A 23,561-nucleotide genomic window follows, 5' to 3' on the forward strand; every position below is an offset into this window, starting at 1 on the left:
GCATTTTTCCTATTTTGTTGCCTTACAACCTGGAATTAAAATGGATTTTGGGGGGTTTGTATCATTTGATTTACACAACATGCCTACCACTTTGAAGATGCAAACTATTTTTTTATTGTGAAACAAACAAGAAATAAGACAAAAAAACTGAAAACTTGAGTGTGCATATCTATTGGGGTATGTCTCTTTAAGCTTGACACATCTAGCCACTGGAATTTTTGCCAATTCTTCAAGGCAAAACTGCTCCAGCTCCTTCAAGTTGGATGGGTTCCGCTGGTGTACAGCAATCTTTAAGTCATACCACAGATCCTCAATTTGACCATTCTAAGACATGTAAATGTTTCCCCTTAAACCACTCGAGTGTTGCTTTAGCAGAATGCTTAGGGTCATTGTCCTGCTGGAAGGTGAACCTCTGTCCTAGTCTCAAATCTCTGGAAGACTGAAACAGGTTTCCCTCAAGAATTTCCATGTATTTAGCGCCATCCATTATTCCTTCAATTCTGACCAGTTTCCCAGTCCCTACCGATGGAAAAACATCCCCACAGCATGACGCTGCCACCACCATGCTTCACTGTGGGGATGGTGTTCTCGGGGTGATGAGAGGTGTTGGGTTTGCGCCAGACATAGCGTTTTCCTTGATGGCCAAAAAGCTCAATTTTAGTCTCATCTGACCAGAGTACCTTCTTCCATATGTTTGGGGAGTCTCCCACATGCCTTTTGGCGAACACTGAACGTGTTTGCTTATTTTCTTCTTTAAGCAATGGCTTTTTTCTGGCCACTCTTCCGTAAAGCCCAGCTCTGTGGAGTGTACGGCTTAAAGTGATCCTATGGACAGATACTCAAATCTCCTCTGTGGAGCTTTGCAGCTCCTTCGGGGTTATCTTTGGTCTCTTTGTTGCCTCTGATTAATGCCCCCCTTTCCTGGTCCGTGAGTTTTGGTGGGCGGCCCTCTCTTGGCAGGTTTGTTGTGGTACCATATTCTTTCCTTTTTTAATAATGGATTTAATGGTGCTCCGTGGGATGTTCAAAGTTTCTGATTTTTTTTTTTACCCAACCCTGATCTGTACTTCTCCACAACTTTGTCCCTGACCTGTTTGGAGAGGTCCTTGGTCTTCATGGTGACGCTTGCTTGGTGTTGCAGACTCTGGGGCCTTTCAGAACAGGTGTATATATATTCTGAGATCATGTGTCACTTAGATTGCACACAGGTGGACTTTATTTAACTAATTATGTGACTTCTGAAGGTAATTGGTTGCACCAGATCTTATTTAGGGGCTTCAAAGCAAAGGGGGTGAATAAGCACGCACCACTTTTCTGTTATTTATTCTTTAGAATTTTTTGAAACAAGTTATTTTTTTCATTTCACTTCACCAATTTGGACTATTTTGTGTATGTCCATTACATGAAATCCAAATAAAAATCCATTTAAATTACAGGTTGTAATGCAACAAAATAGGAAAAATGCCAAGGGGGATGAATACTTTTGCAAGGCACTGTACATACACATACATATAAATACATATACATACATATATATATATATATATATATATATATATATATATATATATATATATATATATATATACATATACTTTTTAAAGATATATTTCCCTATATTACTTTCCAACCCCACCACCCCTTCCCTAATTGGAGTAAACTAGTGAACAACAATGCTTAGGCCTCTACTTCCAGCTTATACATACTATATACATTTTCTGGACACAGTCAATTTTACAATAATTATATTTTGTTTGTTTTTACTCATGAACTTCCTCTACCCTCAACCTCTCCGATCATTTTCATGATGTCCATCCGGTTTGCTTCTATATGCCATATCTTTCTAACTGTGCTCTTTCACAAAAGCTCTCAACCTATATCCTATATACTTATTATGGACACAGTATGCTTTACATTAGTTATCTTGTTGTTATTAGTTGTTGTTAGTTGTTATTAGTCCCATCCTTCAACTCCATTCAACACCTCCCATCTATCTCTTAACACCATCCATATTGGATTTCTATTTGCCATGTATTTTTCAACTGTACTGTGATGTTTTACAAAAGTTCTGTGCCCTTCTATTCTCATTGTTTCTACAGATTATACATTGAAAATAAACATTTTTGCTAAAAGTATTATTATATTATTGATCGATTGACTATGACTTTTCAGATCACCCAGTAGTGCTATCTGCAGGATTAGCTCCAGGTAAATATTGCAATCCTTTAGCCATTCCTGGACCTGTGTCCAAAAACAAGCTACAAATGGACAGTACCAAAACAAATGATCTAATGATTCTGTCTCTTCGCAGCAAAATCTGCAGAGTTGTGAAGATTGTATCCCCCATATAAATAACATTCTATTGGTAGCAAGAATTTTGTATAATAATTATAATTGAAAAATTCTAAGTTTTGAATACGGTGTCGTTTTGCGTATCAGTTCATAAGCACTATGCCATGGAATCGGTACGTCAAAAATCTCTTCCCAACTATTTTGCAATCTATTGGTCCTTAAATGAAACTGGTATACTTTTTTAGTTAACACAATTTTCTTTAACCAATTATGTTCTTTAATGCAGGGCCGACAGACAAGTTCCTTGCTTTTTCCCCCTTCCACTTTCCTCTTCCATTTTTGCAGTAATGCTGCAATTATTTGGTTGTAATTTGGGGTAGAGCAGACATTTCCATATGTTTTTGTTAGTTGCAAGTGCGACATAACTCCACCAGTACTACCTATGATATCATTTACGAAGATTATACATTTTTGTTTTGTTTTTATTAAAAAATTATGTTTTTTTATCAATTAGTATATTTGAGTTTAACCACAATATTTGTTGCATTATTTGTTCTGTCGTTTCTTGAGGATTAAATTGAAATTGCAACCAACTTTCTATGGCTTCTTTTAGAAATAGTGATATTTGGGAGATTATTTCCTTTTCAAATAACCGAAAAAAGGGAAAAAGGCCATTCTTGAACATTGGGTGAGACAATCTTACTAATTTGCTAGAGAACCAGTTCGGATTTAAGTATAACTTTTGTATGACTGAAGCTTTTGGTGATAGGTCTAATGCTTTAATATGTAATAATTTCTGTCCTCCGTATTCATTACATAAGGCCCATTTAATTTTGTCTGGCTTGCCGTTCTAAATAAAATGGAATCTTTTTTTCTCATATAATAAAAAAAAACTGTTCGCTAGGCGTAGGCAAGACCATAAGCAAATAGGTAAACTGGGATAATAATAAAGAGTTAATCAGGGTGATTTTTTCACAAATTGACAGGTATTTACCTTTCCATGGTAGCAAGATCTTATCTACTTTTGCTAACTTTCTATTAAAATGTATTGGAGAGAGATCATTTATTTCATTTGGGATATGTATTCCAAGTATATCCACATCACCATCAGACAATTTTATTGGTAAACTACATGGTAATGTAAAAATTTTATTTTTTTGTGATCCAATATGTAATATAGTACAGTGAGGGAAAAAAGTATTTGATCCCCTGCTGATTTTGTACGTTTGCCCACTGACAAAGACATGATCAGTCTATAATTTTAATGGTAGGTTTATTTGAACAGTGAGAGACAGAATAACAACAACAAAAAATCCAGAAAAACGCATGTCAAAAATGTTATAAATTGATTTGCATTTTAATGAGGGAAATAAGTATTTGACCCCTCTGCAAAACATGACTTAGTATTTGGTGGCAAAACCCTTGTTGGCAATCACAGAGATCAGACGTTTCTTGTAGTTGGCCACCAGGTTTGCACACATCTCACGAGGGATTTTGTTCCACTCCTCTTTGCAGATCTTCTCCAAGTCATTAAGGTTTCAAGGCTGATGTTTGGCAACTCAAACCTTCAGCTCCCTCCACAGATTTACTATGGGATTAAGGTCTGGAGACTGGCTAGGCCACTCCAGAACCTTAATGTGCCTCTTTTTGAGCCACTCCTTTGTTGCCTTGGCCGTGTGTTTTGGGTCATTGTTATGCTGGAATACCCATCCACGACACATTTTCAATGCCCTGGCTGAGGGAAGGAGGTTCTCACCCAAGATTTGACGGTACATGGCCCTGTCCACCGTCCCTTTGATGCGGTGCAGTTGTCCTGTCCCCTTAGCAGAAAAACACCCCCAAAGCATAATGTTTCCACCTCCATGTTTGACGGTGGGGATGGTGATCTTGGGGTCATAGGCAGCATTCCTCCTCCTCCAAACACGGTGAGTTGAGTTGATGCCAAAGAGCTCGATTTTGGTCTCATCTGACCACAACACTTTCACCCAGTTCTCCTCTGAAGCATTCAGATGTTCATTGGCAAACTTCAGACGGCCCTGTATATGTGCTTTCTTGAGCAGGGGGACCTTGCGGGCGCTGCAGGATTTCAGTCCTTCACGGCGTAGTGTGTTACCAATTGTTTTCTTGGTGACTATGGTCCCAGCTGCCTTGAGATCATTGACAAGATCCTCCCGTGTAGTTCTGGGCTGATTCCTCACCGTTCTCACGATCATTGCAACTCCACAAGGTGAGATCTTGCATAGAGCCCCAGGCAGAGGGAGATTGACAGTTATTTTGTGTTTATTCCATTTGCGAATAATCACACCAACTGTTGTCACCTTCTCACCAAGCTGCTTGGCGATGGTCTTGTAGCCCATTCCAGCCTTGTGTAGGTCTACAATCTTGTCCCTGACATCCTTCGAGAGCTCTTTGGTCTTGGCCATGGTGGAAAGTTTGGAATCTGATTGATTGATTGCTTCTGTGGACAGGTGTCTTTTATACAGGTAACAAATGGAGATTAGGAGCACTCCCTTTAAGAGTGTGCTCCTAATCTCAGCTCGTTACCTGTATAAAAGACACCTGGGAGCCAGAAATCTTTCTGATTGAGAGGGGGTCAAATACTTATTTCCCTCATTAAAATGCAAATCAATTTATAACATTTCTGACATGCGTTTTTCTGGATTTTTTTGTTGTTATTCTGTCTCTCACTGTTCAAATAAACCTACCATTAAAGTTATAGACTGATCATTTCTTTGTCAGTGGGCAAACGTACAAAATCAGCAGGGTATCAAATACTTTTTTCCCTCACTGTACATTTATCATAATTTGGTTGTAATCCAGAGATGTTAGAACATGTATCTAGATCCTCTATGAGGCTGTGGAGGGAATCAAGTTGTGGATTTAAAATAAAACATTAATCATCAGCGTACAATGACACCTTTGTTTTTAAGCCCTGGATTTCTAATCCCTTGATATTATTGTTGGATCTGATTTTTATAGCTAACATTTCGATGGCCATAATAAATAGATTAGTGGACAACCATGTTTCACTCCTCTTGGCAGTTTAAAACTTTCGGAGAAATAGCTATTATTTACTATTTTACACCTAGGGTTACTATACATGATTTTAACCCATTTTATAAGAAATTCTCCAAAATTGAAACGCTCCAGGCATTTATATATAAACCCCAGTCATACTTTATCAAATGCCTTTTCAACGTCTTCTATGAATAGCAGGCCTGGTTTCCCAGATTTGTCATAGTGTTCTATTGTTTCCAGTACTTGCCTTATATTAGCTCCAATGTATCGTCCATGTAAATAACCTGTGTGATTAGAATGAATAATGTCCGACAATACCTTTTAAATTCTATGCGCTATACATTTTACTAGAATTTTTGCATCACAACACTGAAGTGTAAGGGGCCTCCAATTTTTTTAATGGACTGGATCTTTATATTTTCCACTTGTATCCTGTTTCAGTAATAATGAAATCAGACCTTCTTCTTGAGTGTCTGATAATCTACCATTTACATAGGAGTGGTTAAAACATGCTAATAACGGTCCTCTGAGTATATAAAAAAAGGTTAGGTATACCTCGACTGATATGCCGTCTAACCCTGGAGTTTTCCCGGACTTAAAGTCTTTAATTGCATCCAGAAGTTCCTCCTCTGTAATTTCACCTTTACATGAATCTTTCTGTATGGCTGTTAATTTTACATTATCAATAGAAAAAAATCTCTACAATTAACTTCAGTTAGAGGAGATGGAGGCGACTGAAACAAAAACATATGCTTAAAGTACTTTGCTTCCTCCTTCAAAATATAATTTGGTTAATCATGGTTGACTCCGTCATTTGTAACCAGTTTCATTAAATTATTTTTTGTAGCTTTTCTATGTTGAAGATTAAAAAATAATTTGGTGTATTTTCCCCCATATTCCATCCAGTTTGCTTTATTTTTATAATATATTACACTTGATCTTTCTTGAATAAGTTTCTCCATTTCTTTTTGTTTTTCCTCTAATTTATTCTGAGCCTCTATGTTACAGTTTTTATTGCTATCTATCTGTTCTGTTAGACCTTCTATTTCCTTTGTTAGTATGGACTCTTTTGAACTAAATTGCTTTTGTTTTCTAGATGAGTACTGAATTGCATGGCCTCTAAAGGCACATTTAAAAGTGTCCCATACAATAAGGGGATTTGCTGTACCTATGTTATGTCGGAGAAAATCAGTTATAAATTCCTCTGTCCTAGTTAAAAACAAGTTATCATCCAATAGGCTTTGATTACATTTCCAATATCCTCACCCATGTGGAAATTCAGTAAGAGTAATGTATATGCCAATTATATGATGGTCCAACTGCATTCTGTCCCCTATCAACACTTTTTAAACTTTTGGTGGCAACGAGAATGACATAAGAAAGAAGTCAAGATGACTAGCTTGATTGAGTCTCTGCCATGTATATCTCACTAGATCAGGATATTTAAGCCTCCATATACCTACTAGTTCTAATATATCCATGACATTCACAATTTCCTTAAGAGGGTGATAGTTTGTAGTGTGATTTCCTTTACGGTCCATTGAGCTATTTAAAACAGTATTATAATCTCCCACCATAATAATAGAGTCTTGTAATGCTTGCAGGGTTGATCATTTATTATATATATATTGTCAAAGAAGTGTGGATCATCATTATTTGGTCCGTAAAGGTTAATGGGCCATATCTGTTTATGGTCCAATAACATATTTAAAATAATCCATCTACCTTGCGGATCTGTTTGGACAATTTGCACATTCGGATCAAAATTACTGTTAATTAATATCATCACCCCTTTTAAGTTTCTTTGCCCATGGAAGAAATATATTTAGCCCCCCCATACATGCATTGTTAAGAGAATAGATGTTAACCCTCTCCATTCTCCATAACAGCTTGACCACTGTCCATGTACGCAACAAGAATATAAACACAGCATTGTCTCTTTGGCTCCTTCTGCTGGCTGTGCACATTGAAGTTAATTATATAGAGGCCCTTCCCTGATTGATTTCAGGCTGGAGAACTGCTGTTGACGCGGTTTAAATTTAAAGGTAATTTTTGATTGAGCCGACATATGCAGCGTTTACCATGAATGCAGTCTCCACCAACACGGGAACATTGCCTTTAAAATCTTCAGCGCTACTGATTGAATCCAGCCCTTACTTAAAAATCAGAGAATCTTCGTAACACCAGTTGACACTAAACCAGTTTCACCTGTATCAAGCACACATAGTGAGTACCGGTAGTTCAAAAATCTCTGTTTGTGACAGAAACAGTAGATTAGAAAGTCGAGAAGCAGGAAAGAGTTTTGTGACTGCATCATCTCTCTCATAAGGATGTGGAGATATGCACTGGTTGGCTCTTAAGTTCCCTGGATCAATAGTAATTCAGTGGAGCCAGAGGGGAGAAAGGTAATTATCTGGAGGTTCTCAGGTATAATTGAACAGATGTACAGTGGGGGAAAAAAGTATTTAGTCAGCCACCAATTGTGCAAGTTCTCCCACTTAAAAAGATGAGAGAGGCCTGTAATGTTCATCATAGGTACACGTCAACTATGACAGACAAAATGAGAAAAAATAATCCAGAAAATCACATTGTAGGATTTTTTATGAATTTATTTGCAAATTATGGTGGAAAATAAGTATTTGGTCAATAACAAAAGTTTCTCAATACATTGTTATATACCCTTTGTTGGCAATGACACAGGTCAAACGTTTTCTGTAAGTCTTCACAAGGTTTTCACACACTGTTGCTGGTATTTTGGCCCATTCCTCCATGCAGATCTCCTCTAGAGCAGTGATGTTTTGGGGCTGTCGCTGGGCAACACGGACTTTCAACTCCATCCAAAGATTTTCTATGGGGTTGAGATCTGGAGACTGGCTAGGCCACTCCAGGACCTTGAAATGCTTCTTACGAAGCCACTCCTTCGTTGCCCGGGCGGTGTGTTTGGGATCATTGTCATGCTGAAAGACCCAGCCACGTTTCATCTTCAATGCCCTTGCTGATGGAAGGAGGTTTTCACTCAAAATCTCACGATACATGGCCCCATTCATTCTTTCCTTTACACGGATCAGTCGTCCTGGTCCCTTTGCAGAGAAACAGCACCAAAGCATGATGTTTCCACCCCCATGCTTCACAGTAGGTATGGTGTTCTTTGGATGCAACTCAGCATTCTTTGTCCTCCAAACACGATGAGTGTTGGTTTCATCTGACCATATGACATTCTCCCAATCCTCTTCTGGATCATCCAAATGCACTCTAGCAAACTTCAGACGGGCCTGGACATGTACTGGCTTAAGCAGGGGGACACGTCTGGCACTGCAGGATTTGAGTCCCTGGCGGCGTAGTGTGTTACTGATGGTAGGCTTTGTTACTTTGGTCCCAGCTCTCTGCAGGTCATTCACTAGGTCCCCCCCGTGTGGTTCTGGGATTTTTGCTCACCGTTCTTGTGATCATTTTGACCCCACGGGGTGAGATCTTGCGTGGAGCTCCAGATCGAGGGAGCTTATCAGTGGTCTTGTATGTCTTCCATTTCCTAATAATTGCTCCCACAGTTGATTTCTTCAAACCAAGCTGCTTACCTATTGCAGATTCAGTCTTCCCAGCCTGGTGCAGGTCTACAATTTTGTTTCTGGTGTCCTTTGACAGCTCTTTGGTCTTGGCCATAGTGGAGTTTGGAGTGTGACTGTTTGAGGTTGTGGACAGGTGTCTTTTATACTGATAACAAGTTCAAACAGGTGCCATTAATACAGGTAACGAGTGGAGGACAGAGGAGCCTCTTAAAGAAGAAGTTACAGGTCTGTGAGAGCCAGAAATGTTGCTTGTTTGTAGGTGACCAAATACTTATTTTCCACCATAATTTGCAAATAAATTCATAAAAAATCCTACAATGTGATTTTCTGGAGAATTTTTTTTCTCATTTTGTCTGTCATAGTTGACGTGTACCTATGATGAAAATTACAGGCCTCTCTCATCTTTTTAAGTGGGAGAACTTGCACAATTGGTGGCTGACTAAATACTTTTTTTCCCCACTGTATGTTGGAATACCGGTAGGCTGGTTAGGCATTGAAATGCCAATGGTAATATCTTACACCCACTCTGAAACAGTCTGAAGAGGAGAGAGTGCTGAAAGATTCTCATTCCTCCACCGTCCGACATGAAATACAAATTGGTGGAAGCAAACATAATACAGAGTCCCTGGTGTCTGCCCAAGAGATTGCAATCAGATAATTAGCCTTTTGACTTTTCAAAACAGAAGCAGACTGATAGGTCAGACTTCTTACATTTACAGCCAAGAGTTTAGTTGAGCCTACTTTAGAGCCTATTGTATTATTGAAATCACCCCCCGACCTGTTATACATTATCCATACATTGAGGATGCTCAGTCTGTACCATGTGGTCTCTGAACCTACCACTGCTCTCATCTGTGTGGACCCCTCCAACCATAATCTGCTCCTGGTGATAAGGAGATTGCATGGCCTGGCCTGGCGAGTTGCATCTCCCCTCCATCAACTCCCTAATTTCCCTCCTTTAAAGTGGACACATTAGGATGCACTGGCCCCAGGCATATGCTGTACCTCCACTCTAACTCTCTCTGTCTGTCTCCCTCTCCTCTCTCTCTCTCTCTCTCTCTCTCTCTCTCTCTCTCTCTCTCTCTCTCTCTCTCTCTCTCTCTCTCTTCCTCTCTCTGAGGAGGGATGCTAGGGAGACTTGCCCTTCTCCAGGTATGCCATCTCCATCCTCCCTGTGCCTCCTGAGCCAGCCAGTGTGTGAGTTTATACAGACACTGGGTACCAGGTGGAACTCTAATATTCTAACCTCCAGCCTTTGCAGCGAGTCATGGGCTACTAATGAAACTCCAATCAATAAGGCCCTCACAGTTCACTGCCAAGCCGAAGGAGTGGAGAATAACTTTATCATGTCTGCCACGTCCACATGATTCTCCAAGGTAATTCACCACCATTATATTTTTGGGGTGAGAAAATGACACCAAACCACTATGCAATGTCTTCTTCGTCTGTTTGCAGAGAGCTATCGCAAACATCAAACCAAAACCAAATTACTCTCTGGAATGTCCAGTTGTTTGCGTTCTTTCATCTTATGTATGTCATTTCACTGCTATGTAATGGATTAAAGCCTCTGCCATCCACAGATAGGTCTAAGAGGGTTATAAGCAGTGGTTAAAATGAGCCGGAACTACCCGCAGCTGGGCTCCTGCACCTTGGGTCAAAGAGAGAGCCCGGCAGAGCCGAGCTCAAGCACCTTACAGGTCCAAAAAGGAGTAAGATAGAAACTAGGATAAAAGTACTAACCCTAACCCTAGCTTCATGTCCACACCCCGGTTCAACCCTTATCTTAACCCTAAGCTGTCACGGATTCTGCCGAGGCTGCCCCTCCTCCTTGCTTGGGCAGGCTTCGGCGTTCGTCGTCACAGTAAAGTACGTTTCTTCGAGTTCTGTGTCCTGCGCCTGACTTCGACCCACCGCATTACACTGACACTCGTGACATAAGCCTAATACTACTAACCTTTACCCTAACCCTAATATTGGTATAACCCTTACCCTGACTCAACCCTTACCATTATCCTTCCAAAAGGTCTCCCCCACCTCTGAATTCTCCAATTTAACCTCTGGTTATAAGACGGCAGCTAAGTCATAGTAGGTCAGGACTGCATCTTCTCTCTTTAGTGGTAAGTTCATCAGAAGTAGTATGCAGGATGAGGAGGAATGGTATGATCTCACCCACACCCCAATAACATTGGCATTACATCCCAATAAAACAAATCCCATAAATGCCACATTTACTTCAAATTAGCACCTGAGATGAATTTTTAACTCAAGAAACCAAATAGACTTGGGATCAGTAGATTCCCAGTCATGTTTGTATTCACGGGTTGTAATTAAGAGAGTAATTAGTGTCTCGTTACTCAGAGAAAACTGTGCAGCGGTCCATCTTAAATTTACCCTGTCACACTTCTCTCAATACAGGGTCACACTTTTGTGAAGGCAGCCAGCTGGTTACCCATATGCCTTTGCCTCTTCCCTCAATAAAATGACTCAGAAGTATGACCCAGTCAAAATGCAATTACACCTTGTGCTGTGTTGTGTGTACTCAAAGAGCCACACTACTTTAAATGCATGGCAGCTCTCTCTACTTTCAGCGGTGACATCATTTCTGGTCCTTTCCCACATGACCTGTCATTATTGCACACTCTGCATAGCCGTGGGAAGTAGGGGTGCTGAGGTTGCTGCAGCACCCCCTGAAAAATCTGAATAAAAAAAATATATACACTACATTTCCAAAAGTATGTGGACACCTGCTTGTTGAACATCTCATTCCAAAATCACAGGCATTAATATGGAGTTGGTCCCCCCTTTGCTGCTATAACAGCCTCCACTCTTCTGGGAAGGCTTTCCACTAGATGTTGGAACATTTCTGCGGGGACTTGCTTCCATTCAGCCACAAGAGGATTAGTGAGGTCGGGCACTGATGTTGGGCGATTAGGCCTGGCTCGCAGTCGGCGTTCCAATTCAACCTAAAGGTGTTTCAATGGGGTTGAGGTCAGGGCTCTGTGCAGGCCAGTCAAGTTCTTCCACACCGATCTCGACAAACCATTTCTGTATGGGCCTCGCTTTGTGCACAGGAGCACTGTCATGCTGAAACAGGGAAGGGCCTTCCCCAAACTGTCGCCACAAAGTTGGAAGCACATAATCGTCTAGAATGTCATTGTCAAATCAAATCTTATTTGTCACATGCGCCGAATACAAGCCCTTAACCAACAATGCAGTTTTAAGAAAAATAAGTGTTAAGTAAAAAATAGATTTTAAAATAGGTTAGTCAAGGTAATTGAGGTAATATGTACATGTAGGTAGAGGTAAAGTGACTATGCATAGATAATAAGCAGAGAGTAGCAGCAGCGTAAAAAGAGGGGGTGGGGGGACAATGCAAATACTCCAGGTAGCCATTTGATTAGCTGTTCAGGAGTCTTATGGCTTGCGGGTAGAACCTGTTAAGAAGCCTTTTGGACCTAGACATGGCGCTCTGGTACCGCTTGCCATGCGGTAGCATAGAGAACAGTCTATGACTAGTGTGGCTAGAGTTATTGACAATTTTTAGGGCCTTCCTCTGATACCACCTGGTATAGAGGTCCTGGATGGCAGGTAGCTTTACCCCAGTTATGTACTGGGCCGTACGCACTACCCTCTGTAGTGCTTTGCGGTCGGAGGCCAAGCAGTTGCCATACCAGGCGGTGATGCAACCAGTCAGGATGCTCCCGATGGTGCAGCTGTAGAACTTTTTGAGGATCTGAGGACCCATGCCAAATCTTTTCAGTCTCCTGAGGGGGAATAGGCTTTGTTGTGCCCTCTTCACGACTGTCTTGGTGTGTTTGGACCATGATAGTTTGTTCGTGATGTGGACACCAAGGAACTTGAAGCTCTCAACCTGCTCCACTACAGCCCCGTCGATGAGAATGGGTCCTCCTTTTCCTGTAGTCCACAATCAGCGTGGCAGATGTGTTGTTACCTACCCTTAACACCCGGGGGTGGCCCATCAGGAAGTCCAGGATACAGTTGCAGGGGGAGGTGTTTAGTCCCAGGGTCCCCAGCTTAGTGATGAGCTTTGAGGGCACTATGGTGTTGAACGTTGAGCTGTAGTCAATGAATAGCATTCTCACGTAGGTGTTCCTTTTGTCCAGGTGGGAAAGGGCAGCGTGGAGTGGATCTGTTGGGGCGGTATGCAAATTGGAGTGGATCTAGGGTTTCTGGGATAATGGTGTTGATGTGAACCAAGACCAGCCTTTCAAAGCACTTCATGGCTATAGACGTGAGTGCTATGGGTCGGTAGTCATTTAGGCAGGTTACCTTAGTGTTTTTGGGCACAGGGACTATGGTAGTCTGCTTGAAACATGTTGGTATTACAGACTCAGTCAGGGACAGGTTGAAAATGTCAGTGAAGACACTCAGCGCATGCTCGGAATACACGTCCTGGTAATCCGTTTGGCCCTGCGGCCTTGTGAATGTTGACCTGTTTAAAGGTCTTACTCACATCGGCTAAGGAGAGCGTGATCACACAGTCATCCGGAACAGCTGATGCTCTCATGCATGCTTCAGTGTTGCTCGAAGCGAGCATAGAAGTAATTTAGCTCGTCTGGTAGGCTCGTGTCAATGGGCAGCTCGCGGCTGTGCTTCACTTTGTAGTCTGTAATAGTTTGCAAGCCCTGCCACATCCGACGAGCGTCAGAGCCGGTGTAGTACGATTCAATCTTAGTCCTGTATTGACGCTTTCCCTGTTTGATGGTTCGTAGGAGGGCATAGTGGGATTTCTTATAAGTGTCTAGGTTAGAGTCCCGCTCCTTGAAAGCGGCAGCTCTACCCTTTAGCTCAGTGAGGATGTTGCCTGTAATCCATAACTTCTGGTTGGCGTATGTACGTACGTCACTGTGGGCACGACGTCATCAATGCACTTATTGATGAAGCCAGTGACTGATGTGGTGTACTCCTCAATGCCCTCGGAAGAATCCCTGAACATATTCCAGTGTGTGCTAGCAAAACAGTCCTGTAGCTTAGCATCTGCATCATCTGACCACTTCTGTATTGAGCGAGTCACTGGTAGTTCCTGCTTTAGTTTTTGCTTGTAAGCAGGAATCATGAGGATAGCATTATGGTCAGATTTGCCAAATGGAGGGCGAGGGAGAGCTTTGTACGCATCTCTGTGTGTGGAGTAAAGATGGTCTAGAGTTTTTTCCCCTCTGGTTGCACATTTAACATGCTGGTAGAAATTAGGTACAACGGATTTAAGTTTCCCTGCATTAAAGTCCCCGGCCACTAGGAGCTCCGCCTCTGGATGAGCATTTTCTTATTTGCTTATGGCCTTATACAGCTCGTTGAGTGTGGTCTTAGTGCCAGCATCGGTTTGATGTGGTAAATAGACAGCTACGAAAAATATAGATGAAAACTCTCTTGGTAAATAGTGTGGTCTACAGCTTATCATGAGATACTCTACCTCAGGCGAGCAAAACCTCGAGACCTCCTTAATATTAGATTTCGTGCACCAGCTGTTATTTACAAATATACACAGACCGCCACCCCTTGTCTTACCGGAGGCAGCTATTCTATCTTGCTGATGCACCGAAAATCCCACCAGCTGTATGTTATCCATGTCGTCGTTCAGCCACGACTCAGTGAAACATAATATATTACAGTTTTTATGTCCCATTGGTGGGATATTCTTGATCGGAGCTCATCCATTTTATTATCCAATGATTGTACGTTGGCTAATAGGACTGATGGTAGAGGCAGATTACCCACTCGCAGTCGGATACTTACAATGCACCCCAACCTACGTCCCAGATATCTCCATCTCTTCTTCATGTGAATGATGGGGATTTGGGCCTTCTTGGGTGTCTGAAGTAAATGCTTCGCGTCCGACGCGTTAAATAAAAAATCTTTGTCCAATACGAGGTGAGTCATCCAGAAGCTATTTTCGGTCATAAGAGACAGTGGCAGAAACATTATGTACAGAATTATGTTCAAAATAATGTGGTAGCTTTAAGATTTCTCTTCACTGGAACTAAGCGGACTAGCCCGAACCATGAAAACAGCCCCAGAACATTATTCCTCCTTCATCAAACTTTACAGTTGACACTATGCATTGGGGCAGGTCGTGTTCTCCTGGCATCCACCAAACCCAGATTCATCCGTCAGACTGCAAGATGGTGAAGCGTGATTCATCACTGCAGAGAACACGTTTCCACTGTTCCAGTGTCCAATGGCAGAGAGGTTTACACCACTCCAGCCACATCTTGGCATTGCCCATGGTGATCTTAGGCTGCTCGGCCATGGAAACCCATTTCATAAAGTTCCAGACGAACAGTTCTTGTGCTGACATTGCTTCCAGAGGCAGTTTGGAACTCGATAATGAGTGTTGCAACCAAGGACAGACGATTTTTAAGCGTTACGCGCTTTAGCACTTGGCGGTCCTGTTCTGTGAGCTTGTGTGGCCTACCACTTCGAGGCTGAACCGTAGTTGCTCCTAGACATTTCCACTTCACAATAACAGCACTTATAGTTGACCGAGGCAGCTCTAGCAGGGCAGAAATATGATGAACTGACTTGTTGAAAAGGTGGCATCCTATGATGGTGCCACGTTGAAAGTCACTGAGCTCTTCAGTAAGGCCATTATACTGTCAATGTTTGTCTATGGAGATTGCATGTCTGTGTGCTCGATTTTATACACCTGTCAGGAACGGGTGTGGCTGAAATAGCCAAATCCACTCATTTGAAGGGTTGTCCACATAGTTTTTTATATATAGTGTATATTATACAGTACCAGTCAAAAGTTTGGACACACCTACTCATTCTTTATTTTTTACTATTTTCTACATTGTAGAATAATAGTGGAGACATTAAAACTATGAAATAACACATATGGAATCATGTAGTAACCAAAAAGGGTTAAACAAATCAAAATATATTTTATATTTGAGATTCTTCAAAGTAGCCACCCTTTGCCTTGAGGACAGCTTTCCACACTCTTGGCTAAGGCTATTCCATGCAAGAAATTGCCAAGAAACTGAGGATCTCGTACAACGCTGTGTACTACTCCCTTCACAGAACAACAAACTGGCTCTAACCAGAATAGAAATAGGAGTGGGAGGCCCCGGTGCACAACTGAGCAAGAGGACAAATACATTAGTGTGTCTAGTTTGAGAAACAGACGCCTCACAGGTCCTCAACTGGCAGATTCATTAAATAGTACCCGCAAAACTCCAGTCTCAACATCAACAGTGAAGAGGTGACTCTGGGACGCTGACCTTCTAGGCAGAGTTGCAAAGAAAAAGCCATATCTCAGACTGGCCAATAAAAATAAAAGATTAAGATGGGCAAAAGAACACAGACACTGGACAGAGGAAGATTGGAAAAAAGTGTTATGGACAGACGAATCGAAGTTTGAGGTGTTTGGATCACAAAGAAGAACATTTGTGAGATGCAGACCAAATGAAAAGATGCTGAAGGAGTTCTTGATGCCATCTGTCAAGCATGGTGGAGACAATGTGATGGTCTGGGGGTGCTTTGGTGGTGGTAAAGTGGGAGCTTTGTACAGGGTAAAAGGGATCTTGAAGAAGGAAGGCTATCACTCCATTTTGCAACGCCATGCCATACCCTGTGGACGGCGCTTGATTGGAGACAATTTCCTCCTACAACAGGACAATGACCCAAAGCACAGCTCCAAACTATGCAATAACTATTTAGGGAAGAAGCAGTCAGCTGGTATTCTGTCTAGAATGGAGTGGCCAGCACAGTCACCGGATCTCAACCCTATTGAGCTGTTGTGGGAGCAGCTTGACCGTATGGTACGTAAGAAGTGCCCATCAAGCCAATCCAACTTGTGGGAGGTGCTTCAGGAAGCATGGGGTGAAATCTCTTCAGATTACCTCAACAAATTGACAACTAGAATGCCAAAGGTCTGCAAGGCTGTAATTGCTGCAAATGGAGGATTCTTTGATGAAAGCAATGTTTGAAGGACACAATTATTATTTCAATTAAAAATCATTATTTCTAACCTTGTCAATGACTACATTTCCTATTCATTTTGCTATATTTCCTATTCAAACTCATTTCATGAATGTTTTCATGGAAAACAAGGACATTTCTAAGTGACCCCAAACTTTTGAACGGTAGTGTATTTTCAGTCTGATATGAGTTTTCAGAACCACGCATCACCTGCGCTATGCAGTATAATCTTTTATTTTTAACTGACAAATTGGAATTACAAAAATAAACAATACAATACACTGCGCTAAGCAGTAGCAGGCACCGCAAGAAGCCCCTGGAGTGACGAAGTGCCTGCTGTGATTGGTCGAGATTTCACAAGGCAGTAGGCCGTTCAAGTCCCTTGACCCCTCCCCCAGCCGTACAGCGCCGGTTAGATGCAGTGTTGCCAACTTAGCGACTTTGTCGCTTTATTTAGCGAGTTTTCAGACTCCTCTAGCGACACATTTTCAAAAAAGCGACTAGCGACAAATCTAGCGACTTTTTCTGGTGTTATTGGAGACTTTTGGACACTCTGACGTGAAAGCACGTATCATTCCTACTCTTCTCAACGAGCAGCGGTGCTGCCGCGGGCCCCACCCCCGTCCCAAAGCACTCACAGGCCCCACCCCCATCCCAAAGAACTCACAGGCCCCACCCCCATCCCAAAGCACTCACAGGCCCCACCCCCATCCCAAAGCACTCACAGGCGGCCCAGTCCTCGCGCAGCAGTCCCTCCCAGCTGCAGTCAGAGTAGGAGATGTTAACCCCTCCTCGTCCAGATGAAAATAAATCGCGCATGCGGGAAGCCGCTGCTGGCTGATCCCGCCCTGGCTTACATTTAGGGCTGGATGTAAATGTAGGGTGTTTTTTACTCACTTTTTGTCTCTCCCACGATGTTATTCCTCTCTCCTACAGCGTCCATCACAATTACATGCACATGGCAATTATGCAAATTAGGTGACAACGTCATTTAGCGACTTCTAGCGACTTTTAGGACAGCCAATAGCTACTTTCCTTACTGAGGAGTTGGCAACACTGGTTAGATGTCATTGTCATCACTCAAAAAAATGCCTGTCACTCAAAAAAATGCCTGTCACATATTTGGAACTTCTTCCAAAAGAGAGACAAAAAAAGCGAGCAGGTTGAGCACGGGCAGGCAGCAGTGAATGAGGTGGAGAAAGAAGAACAGCCAGAAAGTGAAAGTGCAGCAGCAGCAGCAGAGTTAGCCACAGCTTTGTGCAGGGTTGGTGGTAACTTACTAGCTAAGTTGTCTCCCTCAGCATAAGGGTTGGCTAATACTAACAAGCTAGCGTTAGTGCTCAACATCCTTAAACTATTGAGTGTCAGTCAGAGTTGTTAAAAAGTATATTTAGTGAATGAGCAAGTTAAGGATGTTGATATAAGTCATGATATTAGGAAAAGTGTTTTATTTCCAGGGAGTGTATTTGATGGATTTTGTTTGTGTAGCTAGCTTGGCTGGCTAGCCACTTCGGTAGCTACTGGCTGACTAGCTAGCTGAAACCGAAGAGATGAGAGAACGTTTTTCTGACTGAAGTAATGACACAGTGCCCCCCTGTGGACTGAAGCTGAACTACAACTATATATTTAACCCTGTTGCTTCTTATCTGTCATGTTTGCAGTTGTGTTGCTCTGTTATGCAGACACTTGAATTTTTCTTTACAGTTGGGTTGCCATGGTTATGTCAGTATACAGTAACTTTAAAACGAACTCATGAAATGTTGCACATCTACCTTGCTACCTTGCAGATGCAACAGAAGAGCAGATGATGGAGAGACACACCAGACAAAACACAGAGACCACAACAGAACAGTAGGATATGATGGATAGAGACACCAGAAGAACAGAACAGGCCATAACAGAAGAGGATAGACAAGTAACAAACAAGAACCTGAGACAGCAATAGACAAGACAGAGAAAGAGACAGAGGAGGGCAGATAGAGAGAGAACATAGGTGTGTTGAGCACACAGTAGACTGTATCACTTCAAGCTGCTCTATAGATTCTAATTAGTTTGATTTATTTGCACAAATTATAACAGGAGGAATACAGACAGTGAAAAAGTAAAACATGGTTTACAAAGAATTTGCAGGTGAGGTGAAAAGGCCTGTGAAATTACTACTAAAACAATTGTTTATATTTCACTTTTTATTACAACCTGGACAGGACGAGAGAGGAGGGTAGACAAGAGACAGCAACATAGAAGATTAAGAGATGGCAACAGAAGAGGGCAGACGAGAGACAGCAAAAGACAACACAGAGAAAGTGATGGAGAGAGGCAGAGGAAGGGTGATCACACAGCAGACTGTATCACTTAAAGCTGCTCTATTGATTGTAATTACTACACAGTGTGTGTACGCATGTGTGTGAGAGAGAGGGTGAGGGGGTTTGGGTACTGTGGGATTCAGTTTGGTTATTTAGACAGTAAAGAGTCTATGTTTGAAGCTGTTGAGTGTTATGGAGGTTTTTGCCAATACACTGTAGGTCAGTGGTCACCAACCGACTGGTCGATCTCCAAGGCATTCCTAGTCCATCGCCAAAAATGTCTGTAAAAAACAACAACGATAAAGCCTTGCGTTCCTATTTTTTATTATTTGTCTCGCGCTGTTGGTGGTAGGTGCACCTGATTCAGCTGCCCTGTGCGCCAGGTAGGCAAAGTGTTCCCATTTTGAACCATTTCATGTGTCTGAAGGTACCAAACTCTGCCTTCCCGGTGGGCCCAGAGAGCAAATCAAGTGCACTATAGGCCTAGTGCTGGCCAATCGGATGTCTCAGATTACAGTGTCTGCAGTAACCTAGGAGGAGTAAAGAAACTACAGCAAAGTTGATACTGTGAGATCGAAACTTTTAAAACCATGACTTTTTATGAATGAGTTTATGTTTAAGTTCTTACTCAGCACTGTCAACACTTTTTATTCAACATTTTTATAAGCCATAAAATGCGCGTTCTTCTTACATCCACTTGCGCTACAACCAGCTCTGCAGCCGTAATGAATGAGTAGGAAAGTGTATCGATAGGCTTGCGTTGTTATTATTAGCGGCTTGGTCTTTTTTAATATCTAGGAATATTTAACTTTCTCTGTTCATAGGCGTAACAACATGAATTTGTGCATGAGGTAGAAATAATGCAGTGCGACTCAAAGTTCGCCATCAGCTGGAAGACTGAAGTGTCCCTTTTTGGTCAGTGTCAGTGGAGGAAAGGGAGAATGGAGGGACATTGAGAGGCGGACCCTCAGTCTGTTGCTCTCTCCCTCCGCTGAGACTGATCATCAGATGCAGGCACCATCAGCCCAGTAAAAACCAAATTATTTAAATGTTCAGTGCATTCGGAAAGTATTCAGACCCCTTGACCTTTTCCACATTTAGTTACATTCCACATTTTGTTACATTACAGCCTTATTGTAAAATGGATTCAATTGTTTTTTTCCCTCATCAATCTAGACACAATACCCCATAATGACAAAGCAAAAACAGGTTTTTTGAAGAAATGTTAGCAAAGTTAGAAAATATAAAAAGCTGAAATATAACATTTACATAAGTATTCAGACCCTTTACTCAGTACTTTGTTGAGGCATCTATGGCAGCGATTACAGCCTTGAGTCTTCTTGGGTATGATGCTACAAGCTTGGTCCACCTGTATTTGTGGAATTTCTCGGCAGATCTTCTCTAGCGCTGTCAGGTTGGCTGGGGAGCGTCGCTGCACAGCTATTTTCAGGTCTCTCCAGAGATGTTCGATCGGGTTCAAGTTCGGGCTCTGGCTGGGCCACTCAAGGACATTCAGAGACTTGTCCCGAAGCCGCTCCTGCGTTGTCTTGGCTGTGTGCTTAGGGTCATTGTCCTGTTGGAAGGTGAACCTTTGCCCCAGTCTGAGGTCCTGAGTTCTCTGGAGCAGGTTTTCATCAAGGATCTCTCTGTACTTTGCTCTGTTCATCTTTCCTTCGATCCTGACTAGTCTCCCAGTCCCTGCCGCTGAAAAACATCCCCACAGCATGATGTTGCCACCACCATGCTTCACCGTCTAGCCCCTCTACCATAAAGGCCTGATTGGTGGAGTGCTGCAGAGATGGTTGTCCTTCTGGAAGATTCTCCCATCTCCACAGAGGAAGTCTGGAGCTCCTTCAGAGTGACCATCGGGTTCTTGGTCACCTCCCTGACCAAGGCCATTCTCCCCCGATTGCTCAGTTTGGCCGGGCGGCTAGCTCTAGCAAGAGTCTTCCATTGAAGAATGATGGAGGCCACTGTGTTCTTGGGACCTTCAATGCTGCAGAAATGTTTTGGTGTCCTTCCCCAGATCTGTGCCTCGACACAATCCTGTCTCGGAGCTCTACGGACAATTCCTTTGACCTCATGGCTTGGCTTTTGCTCTGACATGCATTGTCAACTGTGGGACCTTATATAGACAGGTGTGTGCCTTTCCAAATCATGTCCAATCAATTGAATTTACCACAGGTGGACTCCAATCAAGTTGTAGAAACATCTCAAGGATGATCAATGGAAACAGGATGTACCTGAGCTCAATTTCGAGTCTCATAGCAAAGGGTCTGAATACTTTCAGTTATTTTTTATATATACAGTACCAGTCAAAAGTTTGGACACACCTACTCATTCCAGGCTTTTTCTTTATTTTTACTATTTTCTACATTGTAGAATAATAGTGAAGACATCAAAACTATGAAATAACACATTTGGAATCATGTAGTAACCAAAAAAGTGTTAAACAAATCAAAATATATTTGAGATTCTTCAAATAGGCACCCTTTGCCTTGATGACAGCTTTGCACACTCTTCAAATCAAATCAAATCAAATTTTATTTGGCACATACACGTGTTTAGCAGATATTATTGCGGGTGTAGCGAAATGCTTGTGCTTCTAGCTCCGACAGTGCAGGATTACCTAGCAAGTAATATTTAAAAATGTCACAACATATACCCAATACACACAAATCTGAGTAAGGAATGGAATTTAAGAATATATACATATGGACAAGCAATGAAAGAGCGGCATGGACTAAGATACAGTAGAATATTATAGAATACAGTATATTGTCACGTCTTCTCCCGGTCTGAGCGCACCACCTCGGCAACACCGGAATGAAAACCCAACGCACCCTAATCACCTCCAGCGCACCTGCACCTCATTATCTCATCACAACCCCTATATAGCCCTGGACTGTTCAGTGTTGTGTTGTGTGTGATTGTTAGTGACTTGTCGTGTACTCGCTCTTTGTTGTTCTCTTGCTCAGTGTTAAGTAAACCTTTACATTGTTGATTCCTGCGTCTGCGTCCTGCCTCTTCGTATCCTCAGTACTCGTCACATATATACATATGAGATGAGTAATGCAAGATACGTAAACATTATTAAAGTGACTAGTGTTCCATTTCTTAAAGTGGCCAGTGATTTCAATAGGCAGCAGCAGCCTCTAATGTGCTAGTGATGGCTATTTAACAGTCTGATGGCCTTGAGATAGAAGCTGTTTTTCATTCTCTCGGTCCCAGCTTTGATGTGCACCCTCTGCTGTTTCCTGAAGTCCACAATCATCTCCTTTGTTTTGTTGACGTTGAATGAGAGGTTATTTTCCTGGCACCACGCTCCCAGAGCCCTCACCTCCTCCCTGTAGGCTGTCTCGTCATTGTTGGTAATCAAGCCTACTACTGTGTGTCATCTGCAAACTTGATGATTGAGTTGGAGGCATGCTTGGCCACGCAGTCATGGGTGAACAGGGAGTACAGGAGGGGGCTGAGCACGCACCCTTGTGGGGCCCCAGTGTTGAGGATCAGCGAAGTGGAGATGTTGTTTCCTACCTTCACGACCTGGGGGTGGCCCGTCAGGAAGTCCAGGACCCAGTTGCACAGGGCGGGGTTCAGACCCAGGGCCTCGAGCTTAATGATGAGCTTGTAGGGTACTATGGTGTTGAATGCTGAGCTATAGTCAATGAACAGCATTCTTACATAGGTATTCCTCTTGTCCAGATGGGACGGGGCAATGTGCAGTGTGATGGCGATTGCATCGTCTGTGGATCTATTGGGGCGGTAAGCAAATTGAAGTGGGTCTAGGGTGACAGGTAAGGTAGAGGTGATATGATCCTTGACTAGTCTCTCAAAGCACTTCATGATGACAGAGGTGAGTGCTATGGGGCGATAGTCATTTAGTTCAGTTACCTTTGCTTTCTTGGGTACAGCAGACTGGGATAGGGAGAGATTGAATATGTCCGTAAACACACCAGCCAGCTGGTCTGCGCAAGCTCTGAGGACGCAGCTAGGGATGCCGTCTGGGCCAACAGCCTTGCGGGGGTTAACATGCTTAAATGTCTTACTCACGTCGGCCACGGAGAAGGAGAGCCCACAGTCCTTGGTAGTGGACCGCGTCGGTAGCACTGTGTTATCCTCAAAGCGGGCGAAGAAGGTGTTTAGCTTGTCTGGAAGCGAGACGTCGGTGTCGGCGACGTGGCTGGTTTTCCTTTTGTAGTCTGTGATTGTCTGTAGACCCCCTTGTGTCTGAGCCATTGACTTGTGACTCCACTTTGTCTCTATACTGATGTTTGGCCAGTTTAATTGCCTTGCGGAGTGAGTAGCTAAACTGTTTGTATTCTGCCATATTCCCAGTCACCTTGCCATGGTTAAATGCGGTGGTTCGCACTTTCAGTTTTGCGCGAATGCTGCCACTTATCCACGGTTTCTGGATAGATGGCAGATGACTACCTCATTC

Source organism: Coregonus clupeaformis, chromosome 12 (assembly GCF_020615455.1).
Source record: "Coregonus clupeaformis isolate EN_2021a chromosome 12, ASM2061545v1, whole genome shotgun sequence".
Classification (NCBI taxonomy): Eukaryota; Metazoa; Chordata; class Actinopteri; order Salmoniformes; family Salmonidae; genus Coregonus; species Coregonus clupeaformis.